This window comes from Ovis aries, chromosome 14 (assembly GCF_016772045.2).
Source record: "Ovis aries strain OAR_USU_Benz2616 breed Rambouillet chromosome 14, ARS-UI_Ramb_v3.0, whole genome shotgun sequence".
Lineage (NCBI taxonomy): Eukaryota > Metazoa > Chordata > Mammalia > Artiodactyla > Bovidae > Ovis > Ovis aries.
Window position 1 is genome coordinate 58881788 of NC_056067.1, and position 11855 is coordinate 58893642.

At 43.7% G+C, this 11855-nt stretch overlaps 1 pseudogene; it reads right to left on the minus strand.

The window, feature by feature from the left end:
* Window positions 1-11550, minus strand: part of LOC114117788 (glutaredoxin-1-like) — a 35298-nt pseudogene extending 23748 nt beyond the window's left edge.
* Window positions 11551-11855: the final 305 nt, after the last annotated feature.

Sequence of the window (11855 nt, forward strand, 5' to 3'; positions counted from 1 at the left end):
CAGTGTTCTTGCCTAGAGAATCCCAGGGATGGGGGAGCCTGGTGGGCTGCCATCTATGGGGTCGCAGAGTTGGACACGACTGAAGTGACTTAGCAGCAGCAGCAACATTCCTTCAGAGAGGCACCGCATGGTGACAGATGTCATTTCTGGCTCCACCAGTCTCCCCATCCTCTACTCCACACCAGGAAACAGAAGGGGTGAGCCACAGCTATCTGAGTCAAGGCACTGTCCCCTGGGCTGAACAGGATGGCAGATGGAAGCTCTATTATGATACAAATAATTACTAGATGCACACATACAGACAGGACATTTTCAATTCTCATCCTTATCAGAATAATTTTACAAGGTATTTTTTGGAGTCCAAAGCCACAAATCAAATACATCACAACTTAATCATGCATAAGCAAACAGCTCAGCACTCATCTGGGTCCAGATCTGCACCCCCTCACTTCCACGTCTTTCCCTTTCATTTGGTTTGTCTCTCTGGTCCCCTCTGCTGTCCTGCCTCTCTGCACGTTGTTCCCCCTCAACCTTTCTGACTTGTTTTCCTTGTGTCCCTCTCTTTCAGTCCTCCAGGTTACCACCATTGAATCTGTGACACGCCCTTCATCCCCACTCTGTCCCGCCTCTGGTGGCCGAACTACCTTTCCACTCTCTCTTCCTCTGCTCACTTTGTCCCCACTCCAGCCCTTCTCTCCCAGCATCAAGTCTCTCCCTAGGTCATGTCTTCCACCCTTTTATACCCTCACTATACTGATCAGCCCTGGAGCAGGAAATGGCAACCCACTCCAGTATTCTCGCCTGGAGAATTCCATGGACACAGGAGCCTAGTGGACTACAGTCCATGGGAATCACAAAAAGTCAGACACGACTAAGGGACTAACCTTCCCTTTTCATACTGATCAGGAGCTCCTCTCCTATTCTGTCTTTATTCCTTCATGTCCCAAGAGATCCCAACTTTCTTTCACTTTGTTTTTTACCATCTACTACTTTCACTGTTTATTCTTTCATTCTTACCATCTCTTTGCAAAACACCCATCCTCCACACTGCCCTCTGATCTCACCCACTCTTCTGTTCTCCTCAAGTTTCTATTTCTCTCAGTCACTCTGTCTCCTGATCCTTCTTGCCCACACATTCAGAGTAGGTGGGATGCGCTAAGACGTCTGCCTCCTGAGAGAGCACTGATGAAATAAAAACTCAACAGTTTAAGGCAAGACAGGAAAATTAAATGCAAACTTTTCCTCTGCCCATTTTGGCCCCCTCCCTCCTCTCGCATGAGCCCTCTGTTAACCAGACCTCGATGGAAGAACGTGTTCAACCATAAAGATCAATTTTTCTTCCTCTGGCACCAAGCCACATCACTCCTTAGAAGACAACATTCTCAATATTCTAAAGGATCACAATGAGAGAGAAGGAAGGGGGCAGGACACAGCCATTAAAAGAAGTGGGAGGACAGGATGCCACAGTCATTGAGAAAAAAAGGATATGGCAAAAACTAGGCACAAGATGGCGGAAGAGTCTACTTCCAGTTGACCTTAAGCCTCATTACACTCTCACTGTAACACATCACCTAAACGACACACGCACAGGCACAATGATAGTTCACAGGATAACCATAAAAGGCCAAAGGCAGGCAGAGGCCCAATTCCCAGAAACCCTGCCCCTTAAATAGAATAGTCCTCCCATCTACTTCTGCTTCATTGAATAGCCTTTGACTGTGTGGATCACAACAAACTATGAAAAATTCTTCAAGAGATGGGAATACCAGACCACCTGACATGCCTCCTGAGAAATCTGTATGTAGGTCAGGAAGCAACAGTTAGAAATGGACATGGAAGAACAGACTGGTTCCAAATAGGAAAAGGAGTACGTCAAGGCTGTATATTGTCACCCTGCTTATCTAACTTATATGCAGGGTACATCATTCGAAATGCCGGGCTGGATGAAACACAAGCTGCAATCAAGATTGCCAGGAGAAATATCAGTAACCTCAGACATGCAGATGACACCACCCTTATGGCATAAAGTAAAGAACTAAAGAGTCTCTAGATGAACGTGAAAGAGGAGAGTGAAAAAGTTGACTTAAACTCAACGTTTAGAAAACTAAGATCATGGCATTCTGTCCCATCACTTTGGCAAATACTTGGGGAAACAATGGAAACAGTGAGACACTATTTTGGGGGCTCCAAAATCACTGAAGATGGTGACGGCAGCCATGAAATTAAAAGACACTTGCTCCTTGGAAGAAAAGTTATGACCAACCTAGACAACATAATATAAAGCAGAGACATACTTTGCCGACAAAGGTCCATCTAGTCAAGGCTATGGTTGTTCCAGTAGTCATGTATGGATGTGAGAGTTGGACTGTAAAGAAAGCTGAGTGCTGAAGAATTGATGCTTTTGAACTGTGATGTTGGAGATGACTCTTGAGAGTCCCTTGGACTGCAAGGAGATCCAACCAGTCCATCCTAAAGGAAATCAGTCCCGGGTTTTCATTGGAAGGACTGATGCTGAAGCTGAAACTCCAATGCTTTGGCCACCTGATGCAAAGAACTGACTCATTGGAAAAGACCCTGATGCTGGGAAAGATTGAAGGTGGGAGGAGAAGGGGCCGACAGAGGATGAGATAGTTGGATGTCATCACTGACTCAATGGACATGAATGTGAGTAAGCTCCGGGAGTTGGTGACTGACTGGGAAGCCTGGCATGCTGTAGTCCATGGGGTCGCAGACAGTGGGACATGACTGAGAGACTGAACTAAACCGAGAGCATTACAGTAAGTGTATCTGAGCAGGTCTTTGAAAAAGAGTACCCAGGCAAAAGAGCTTAGATAAATTCAAGAGATACACCAAAAACCCAATGACGATCCATCAGAGTTTCTAGAAAGAATTTATCATACTTATAGGCACTACTCTGAAGCAAACCCTGAGGCCTCTGAAAATAATAAGAATGGTAAACATAACCTTTATTGGACAAAGCTCCCCAGACATAAGAAAATCACAGAAGTTAGATGGTCCACTTGGAATGACCCCTTCTCAACTGGCAGATGTTGCTTTAAAAGTGTTCAACAACAGGGGACAACAAAAGAAGCAAGAAGATGCAAGACTGAAAGCCACATTACCTAGTGGCAGCAGTGGATTCCCAGAGCACGAGTAACCTGAGGACAGGTGAGCCACCGTGGGGGAGGGAACAACACGCTTAGTGTAAGGAAGGCACTGGAAAACAGACTGTCTTTGGCTAAGGAGTAAGAAGGAAAGCAGTAACAGACAGGAGCCTGTCACTGCAGTAGAAAGAGATGAACACTCTGATGATGCCCTGGGAGCCCCGGGTACCTGTGACAGTGGGGACAAGCTGACTGACCTTCTGATAGCTACAGTGCAGCATACTCTGGTAGATAGCAAGATGGCGCAGAGAACGACTCAGTCCATCCTGGTCACAGGAGTTTCTGGAGAAGTGCAAAGCTGTTCTTTCTTACAACCCCTGCAATGCCAATGAGGGGACCTCAACCTGAAACACAGTTTCTTATATATGGCAACATGTCCAATCCCTCTTCTGTAAATTAAATGCACAAATGATTTTTTCACCAGAACAGCTTGACCTCTGCATCCTGTCAGGGCACCTGGTAAGCAGGCAGATGACATTTGTGGACACTCTGAAGGAGACTGATTCCCCCTCCCCAGGTATATAAAAAGGTAAGGCAGGAAGTGTGGACTGACAGCACCGCAGGGAAGGCCGACAAACACGCGGCCAATACAAATCCTGTTATTAGGGACACTGGAGGGATTCCCTGGTGGGTCAGTGGTTACAAGTTGGCACTTTTGCTGCAGTGGCCCGGGTTCAGTTCCTGGTGAGGGAACTTAGGATCCTGCAAACTGTGCGGGACAGCCAAAATAAAACAAAAAAGGGGACACTGGGACACCTAATTTAAAACAATACCTTCTGAAGCAAGAGACCCCAAAGATAATTCAGACAATTCTTGAAAAGTTGGCTTAACTGGGACTAATTAAACCTTGTAGATTCCTATATCAAACTCCTATCCTCCCAAAGAGCCGAACTCAGTAGTGTATGAATCATTGTCCAAGACGTGAGGGCCATTTGTGAGACAGCCCAAGATTGGCAGCCTGTAGTAAGTAATCCATATATGTTCTGCTCACAACTACTGTGGGACAATACTGCTGGTTCTCAGTTCTGGACTTGAAGCACACTTTTCCCTGCATTCCTACTGCAGAAGAACCACTGCAGCTGTCTGCTTTCTGGTGGCAGGACCCAGAAACACAGGGAGTCCAGCAGTACTGCTGGACAGCGTTGCCTCAGGGACTGAAGATTTCCCCTACCTTGTTTGGGGAAATGTTGGCTCAGGCTCTTACTCCAATGTGTGTGGATGACTTGCTCTCAACAAGCAAAGTGTCTAAAAAATACCATAAAAACCCTGAACTCGGCCAATTGTGGGTGGAACGGCTCCCAGAAGGCTCAAGTATGTAAGTAACAAGTCACGTACCTGGGTTTCATCCTCTGCCTGACAGAAAATAGGTAACTGCCAGCTTGGGAACACCCAAGACACACAGAGCTGAGGGGCTTCTGGGAAAGGCAGGATTCTGTCGAATTAGGATCTCGAATTCAGGCTTTAAAAGAACATATCTTGAGCTCTTACTTTGACAAAAGAGCACCAAACAGCCTGGGAAATGATAAAAACAAGGTTAGTCTTGGCTCCAGCTTTGGAACTAGCAGACTTAAACCTTGCACACTGTAGGTCCCTGAGGGACAAGGCCTGAGTCTCACATATTAATTCAAGCTCTGGGGAACATCCCTCGGCCCACTATTACTTCTCAACTAAAACAGAGTGTTCAGGGTGGCCCCCTAGCCTTCGAGCTGTGGCAACTCCTTGTGCCAGACTTCAGGAAACCTAGCAGTTCACCCTGGGGCAACCCACCACTGTGTACGTCTCTCACCTGACCAAGCTGCAAAGGCAGGCAGCAAAGGCAGGCGATTCTCAAGCCATGAGAGGCTCACTGCAGATCAACTTGTCAAAATACCAGGTGGTGTATCCAGAAAAGGAGTGAGGATTCACTCTGGACCACACCACACCCGGGGGAGATGTGTGCATGTGGAGCTGTCCTGACTACTGAGGCCCTCTTGCACACCGTGCCACACCCCACTGTAACAGCACCCACACCAGGAGAGATGCCACAATGGATTCACAAGCTCATAATGGAGCCTAACCTGTGGAAGATCATCCAGCAAACCCCTCAAACTTGCATGATTCATGCTAAAAAATAAAGACTGCTGTCAGACCTCCCCACATGGGGACCCTACACAGGAACCTGGGTCGTCCAAACTGGCAAGTAGACTAAAGTAAATCAAGTGGATAAGGATAGAGAAAAGAGACAGAGTGGGTGATTAAATAGTTAATCCCACTAGGGGATTGTAAGTAAAGAAAAAAGTATGGGAGACTCTGTAAGTTAAAGGATCACTCAAGAAAGCAGGTTTGCTCAGCAACAAAACTGTGTGGCAAAGGCACGGGACCTGCAAACAATAAAACAGCGATGGCATGAGCCCCACATCCTTCCCAGTGGGCTCAGTAAGTTAATGACCCCCAAGGACATGCTTCTTTGTGTGCACTAAAAACAGAAATAAAAGGAAAGGGTGACATTATGATGAAACCTGAGATGATTTACCAAATTTTTGTGCATTTCCATTGAGCCATGAGAGTCCAAGCTTGACCGTGTAAGGACAAGAAAATTCCCCCTCCTGATGAGGAGGAGGAGCTGACGATGGAAGCTGACTTCTAATCAAGATGTTTGAACTTAACTTTGCTAGCGGGTGAGATGAGTGCAATTGTGTGGTAGTTTGAACATTCTTTGGCATTGTCTTTCTTTGGAATTGGAGTGAAAACTCACATTTTCCAGTCTTGTGGCCACTGCTGGGTTTTCCAAATTTGCTGGCATATTGAGTGCAGCACTTTCACAGCATCATCTTTGAGGATTTGAAATAGCTCAGCTGGAATTCCATCACCTCCACTAGCTTTGTTCACAGTAATGCTTCCTAAAGCCCACTTGACTTCACATTCCAAGATGTCTGTCTCTAGGTGAGTGATCACACCATCATGGTTACCTGGCTCATTAAGATCCTTTTTGTATAGTTCTTCTGTGTATTCTTGCCACCTTTTCTTAATCTCTTCTGCTTCTGTTAGGTCCATGCCATTTCTGTCCTCTGTACCTCTAATTTTCTTGAAGAGATGTCTAGTCTTTCCCATTCTATTGCTTTCCTCTCTTTCTTTGCATTGTTCACTTAAGAAGGCTTTCTTATTTCTCCTGGCTATTCTTTGGAACATTTCATTCAAATGGGTTTATCTTTCCTTTTCTCTTTTGCCTTTCATGTCTCTTCTTTTCTCAGCTATTTGTAAGGCCTCCTCAGACAACCATTTTGCCTTTTTGCATTCCTTTTTCCTTGTGATGGTCTTGATCACTGCCACCTGTACAATGTCATGAACCTCTGTCCATGGTTCTTCAGGCATTCTGTCTACCAGATCTAATCCCTTGAATCTATTTGTCACTTCCGCCATGTAGTCATAAGAGATTTGATTTAGGTCATACCTGAATGGTGTCTAGTGGTTTTCCCTACTTTCTTCAATTTCAGTCTGAATTTGGCAGTAAGGAGTTCATGATCTGAGTCACAGTCAGCTCCTGGTCTTGTTTTTGCTGACTGTATAGAGCTCTCCCATCTTCAGCTGCAAGGAACATAATCAATCTGATTTCAGTATTGAGCATCTGGTGATGTCCTTGTGTAGAGTCGTCTCATGTTGTCAGAAGAGAGTGTGTCAACTAAAAAAGATGTACAACTTGAGAGTTGCAAGTTAAGTTTTATTTGGGGAAAATGAGGACTGCAGCCAGGGAGGCAGCATCTCAGACAGCTCTGACAGGTGTCCAGAGATCTTTGACTATTAAGACCTAGTCCAGTAATAGCACATTGAGTGATGTTTCAGCAAAAACCTTCTTCAGAACTGGGAATGAGCCTTCCCAGCAATGTGGGACCAAATGGTCATGAAATGCCCTCCAAAGTAGGGTCATATTTGCTAAACAGTCATATCAGGAGAATAGTCTGAGCACTGTGAGAGACTGCTCCAAAGCAGCAGTGGGGGAAGTTCAATATATAAGGTTTTGGTGATGGGGAAGTTCAATACCATGAAGCACTCATTTCACAAAAGCTTTTTTGTTAGCCATGAGGATCTGATGTCACCATGAAGGGATTTAGTACTTCTCTAGATAGGAGGAAGTGCAAGGATTGAGACCATAAAGTCTGTTCCTAAAAACATCCAACTATCTACAGACCAGTCCTACCAGAGTCCCTGGAGCAGAGTGCCTCGCTCCACTCTGAAGTCCCTCCAGGGCTGTTGAAAGTCAGCAGCTTTAGCAGAATGGGGTTCAGTCTCCGTGGAGGCAGAGGGTAAGTGCCTTTGCTGTTCACTCATTGGCAATGCCCTTGGTAAGTGCCAATTTGTAGTTGACATGGCCCTCTTGTGGCCATACATCCGATCATGTTTTGGGGGGCATTTCATGAACATTTTGTCTCTCGTTGCGGGGAAGGCTCCTTCCCAGTTCTGAAGAAGGCTTTGCTGACAGGTCACTCAATGTACTATTACTGGACTAGGTCTCCATAGTCAAAGATCTCTGCAGACCTGTCTTCTAGTTATGGTCCAGAAAAGTATTCCTTCTTGTTGCATCTTCCCATGTCTCAGTTCAATTCAGTCACTCAGTCGTGTCCGACTTTGCAACCCCATGGACTGCAGGACACTAGGCCTCCCTGTCCATCCTCAACTCCCAGAGCTTACTCAAACTCATGTCTATCATGTCGGTGATCGATCCAACCGTCTCATCCTCTGTCGTCCCCTTCTCCTCCCACCTTCATTCTTTCCCAACATCAGGGCCTTTTCCAATGAGTCAGTTCTTCACATAAGGTGGCCAAAGTATTGGAATTTCAGCTTCAGCATCAGTCCTTCCAATAAATATTCAGGACTGGTTTCCTTTAGGATGGACAGATTTGATCTCCTTACAGCTCAAGGGACTCTCGAGAGTCTTGTCCAACACTACAGTTCAAAAGCATCAATTCTTCAGTGCTCAGCTTTTTTATAGTCCAACTCTCACATCCATACATGACTACTGGAAAAACCATAACTTTGACTACATGGACCTTTTTAAATAAAGTAACGTCTCTGCTTTCTAATATGCTGTATAGGTTGGTCACAGCTTTTCTTCCAAGGAGCAAGTGTCTTTTCATTTCATGGCTGCAATCACCATCTGCAGTGATTTTGGAGCCCTCCACCCTCAAAAAAAGTCTCTCACTGTTTCCATTGTTTCCCCAACTATTTGCCATGAAATGATGGGTCTGGATGCCATGATCCTCAGTTTCTGAATGTTGAGCTTTAAGCCAGCCGTTTAACTCTCCTCTTTCACTTTCATCAAAAGTCTCTTTAGTTCTTCTTCACTTTCTGCCATAAGGCTGGTGTCATCTGCATAACTGAGGTTATTAATATTTCTCCCAGCAATCTTGGGTCCAGCTTGTGCTTCCCCCAGCCCTGCATTTTGCATGATTTACTCTGCATATCAGTTAAATAAGCAGGGTGACAATACACAGCCTTGATGTACTCCCTTCCCAGGTTGGAACCAGTCTGTTATTCCATGTCCAGTTCTAACTGTTGCTTCTTGACCTGCATACAGATTTCTCAGGAGGCAGGTCAGGTAATCTGGTATTCCCATCTTTTTAAGAATTTTCCTCAATCTGTTGTGATCCACACAATCAAAGGCTTTGGCATAGTCAATAAAGCAGAAGTAGATGTCTTTCTGGAACAGTTGCTTTTTTGATGATCTAGCAGATGTTGGCATTTTGATCTCTAGTTCCTCTGCCTTTTCTAAACCCAGCTTGAACATCTGGAAGGGGAAGTTACTCCTATATCTAGAGTAACATCATTAAGATCACTGATCACATATTGGGCTATACATTTGATCAACTGCTTCAAGTCCAGTCATTATTGAGCCCATCTTTGCATGAAATGTTCCCTTGGTACCTCTAATTTTCTTGAAGAGACCTCTAGTCTTTCCCATTCTATTGTTTTCCTCTATTTCTTTGCACTGATCACTGAAGTAGGCTTTCTTATCTCTCCTTGCTATGCTTTGGAATTCTGCATTCAAATGGGTATATCTTTCCTGTTCTCCTTTGGTTTTCGCTTCTCTTCTTTTCACAGCTATTTCTAAGGCCTCCTCAGACAGCCATTTTGCTTTTCTGCATTTCTTTTTCTTGGGGATGGTCTTGATTCCTGTCTCCTGTACAATGTCATGAACCCCCGTCCATAGTTCATCAGGCACTCAGTCTGTCAGATCTAGCCCCTTAAATTTATTTCTCACTTCTACTGTATAGTCATAGGGGATTTGATTTAGGTCATACCTGAGTGGTCTAGTGGTTTTCCCTACTTTCTTCAATTTCAACCTGAATTTGGCAATAAGGAGTTCATGATCTGATCCATAGTTGGCTCCTGGTCTTGTTTTTGTTGACTGTATAGAGCTTCTCCATCACTGGCTGCAAAGGATATAATTAATCTGATTTCGGTGTTGACCATCTGGTGATGTCCATGTGTAGAGTCTTCTCTTGTTTTGTTGGAATAGGATGTTTGCTATGACCAGTGTGTTCTCTTGGCAGAACTCTGTTAGCCTTTGCCCTGCTTCATTCTGTACTCAAAAGCCAAATTTGCTTGTTACTCCAGGTGTTTCTTGACTTCCTACTTTTGCATTCCAGAGGGTTCAGATAGAAAAAAGAAATGTTTCAATTTGTGTATAAAATATAATTTTCCCAAATTGCTGTCATAATTAGTTTCAGGGGAAGGTTTTTTTTTCCTTACACCTGGAAAACACTTATTCTAACCAGCAATTTTTCAGATACAAACCATAAAAGTTATAAGCATTTCCATCAGTCCTTCTGTTAAGCTTTGTGAAGTCATCAGGTTTTCCACTAGAATCCTTACCCAGTTCAGAAAGTGGTATTTATCCAAAAGTCCTTTCTGTACATCTTCTTGAAGAGCAAGTATTCTTGCAAAACTTAATTAGTGCTATGACAATATTTTGAGATAATAATTAGAATTATGCCTGATAACATTTTACCCAAACATATCAGAATTATAGGAGTGCCGTATGGTTTCTATGATATCTATATTAGTAGCATTTACCATACAATATCAGTTCAGTTCAGTTCAGTCGCTCAGTCGTGTCCAACTCTTTGCGACCCCATGAACTGCAGCACGCCAGGCCTCCCTGTCCATCACCATACAATATAACCCGAGACTTATTCCTCACTTGGCAATACTTCCCATGTCATTCTGTACAGAACGTAAGGCGAATTGGTGTAATATCTCTTTTTGGGGTGTTTCAGGGCCCTCTGAAGCATCCCAAAGTTAGCTAGAAGTCAAGTTCTTCATTACAATGACTTAGGAAGTTTTGTCAACAAATATCAAAAAGGTTTAGCACACTCAGTCAGATAGGATTATAGGTCATTGTGAAACAATAGCTTTTCATATAGCTAAATTAACAATAAAACATTTCAGAACAGATCGTTTAAGAGATAAATAAATTTAAATCTGTTATCAAAGGCAGTTCACCATCTGAAAAAAAGGTGTCATCTTAACAGACAGAAAAGCTAAATTCAAGTTTTGCAACAGATGGAAAAGCAAAATTCAAAGCTAAATAAATTTTACTTTATTTAAAAGGCAAACTTAATTCAATTTATTTTACACTTATTTTAAACCACGTACAAAACTCACTTCTCATGGTTCACTTTTCACAAACCTTATCACTTTCCGTACCCATTACTTTGTTCTTCCATCCTAAAAAGCCACCTGTAAGTCAGGCTTACTTCCTTTTCCCTTCACAAAATGCAATTTCATTCCTCATACCTTCTTTACTGAAAACACATTTCATACTTTCCTTAAGCAACCAAGAATTGCCTTTTTTTTTTTTTTTGGCAAGTTGGTCCATTTTTAATACTGAGTCAAAAGAAGTTGTTTTTGGCCTCCTAAAGTGCCCGTCCCTTTTTATTGAGGTGAACATATTTCCGAATTTTAAGTAAACAGTTGCTGTGACTGGGTAAATTTGCCCTAGGTCCATCCTCCAGGAATGGAGGATGTCATTATCGGAATGCCATCCAGTTTTCAAGGGGGATATCAGCCTGGATCTGCTCTGTAATTGTTGCAGAGCTCTAATTTGCTTTATCCGTGTCAACAGTTCCCCTCTCTCGTGAATATTTTTAGATCAGTGCATCCACCTAAAAGTGCACTCTTTACCGATGAAGACCTGAGGTACCGTTCTGGCTCCAGTGAGCTGTTGCAAGTAATCTTGTATCTCATTGGTGTCGCCCCTGGCTGTGATATCGACAAATTCCAAAAGCCCTTGTTTGAAGGGCAGTTGACTGAGGAGCTCCTGAGTCCTTGTGCAGTAGGGGCAGGTTGGGTTGATGAACACAACCACCTTCCCAGACTGGATCTTGCTGTTCACAAATGCTTGAGCCATGCTGCCTCTCCTGGGAGGACACCTTAACTGCCAAGAACTGACTTTTATATTAGCATTTTATAGATTGGTGAGCATAAATGCCAGTGATTATTTCTAAAACCTTTGCTTTCTTAGAGAGAACATTTTAGGATGGCACCAAACAAATGTGGGCAAAATGAGGACTGTAGCCCAGGAGGCAGCATCTCAGATAGCTCTGAGAGACTGCTTCAAACGGCAGTGGGGAAAGGCAATATACAAGGTTTTGGTGAATGGGAAGTTCAATACCACGAAGCACTTATTTTACAAAAGGTTTTTTGTTAGTCATG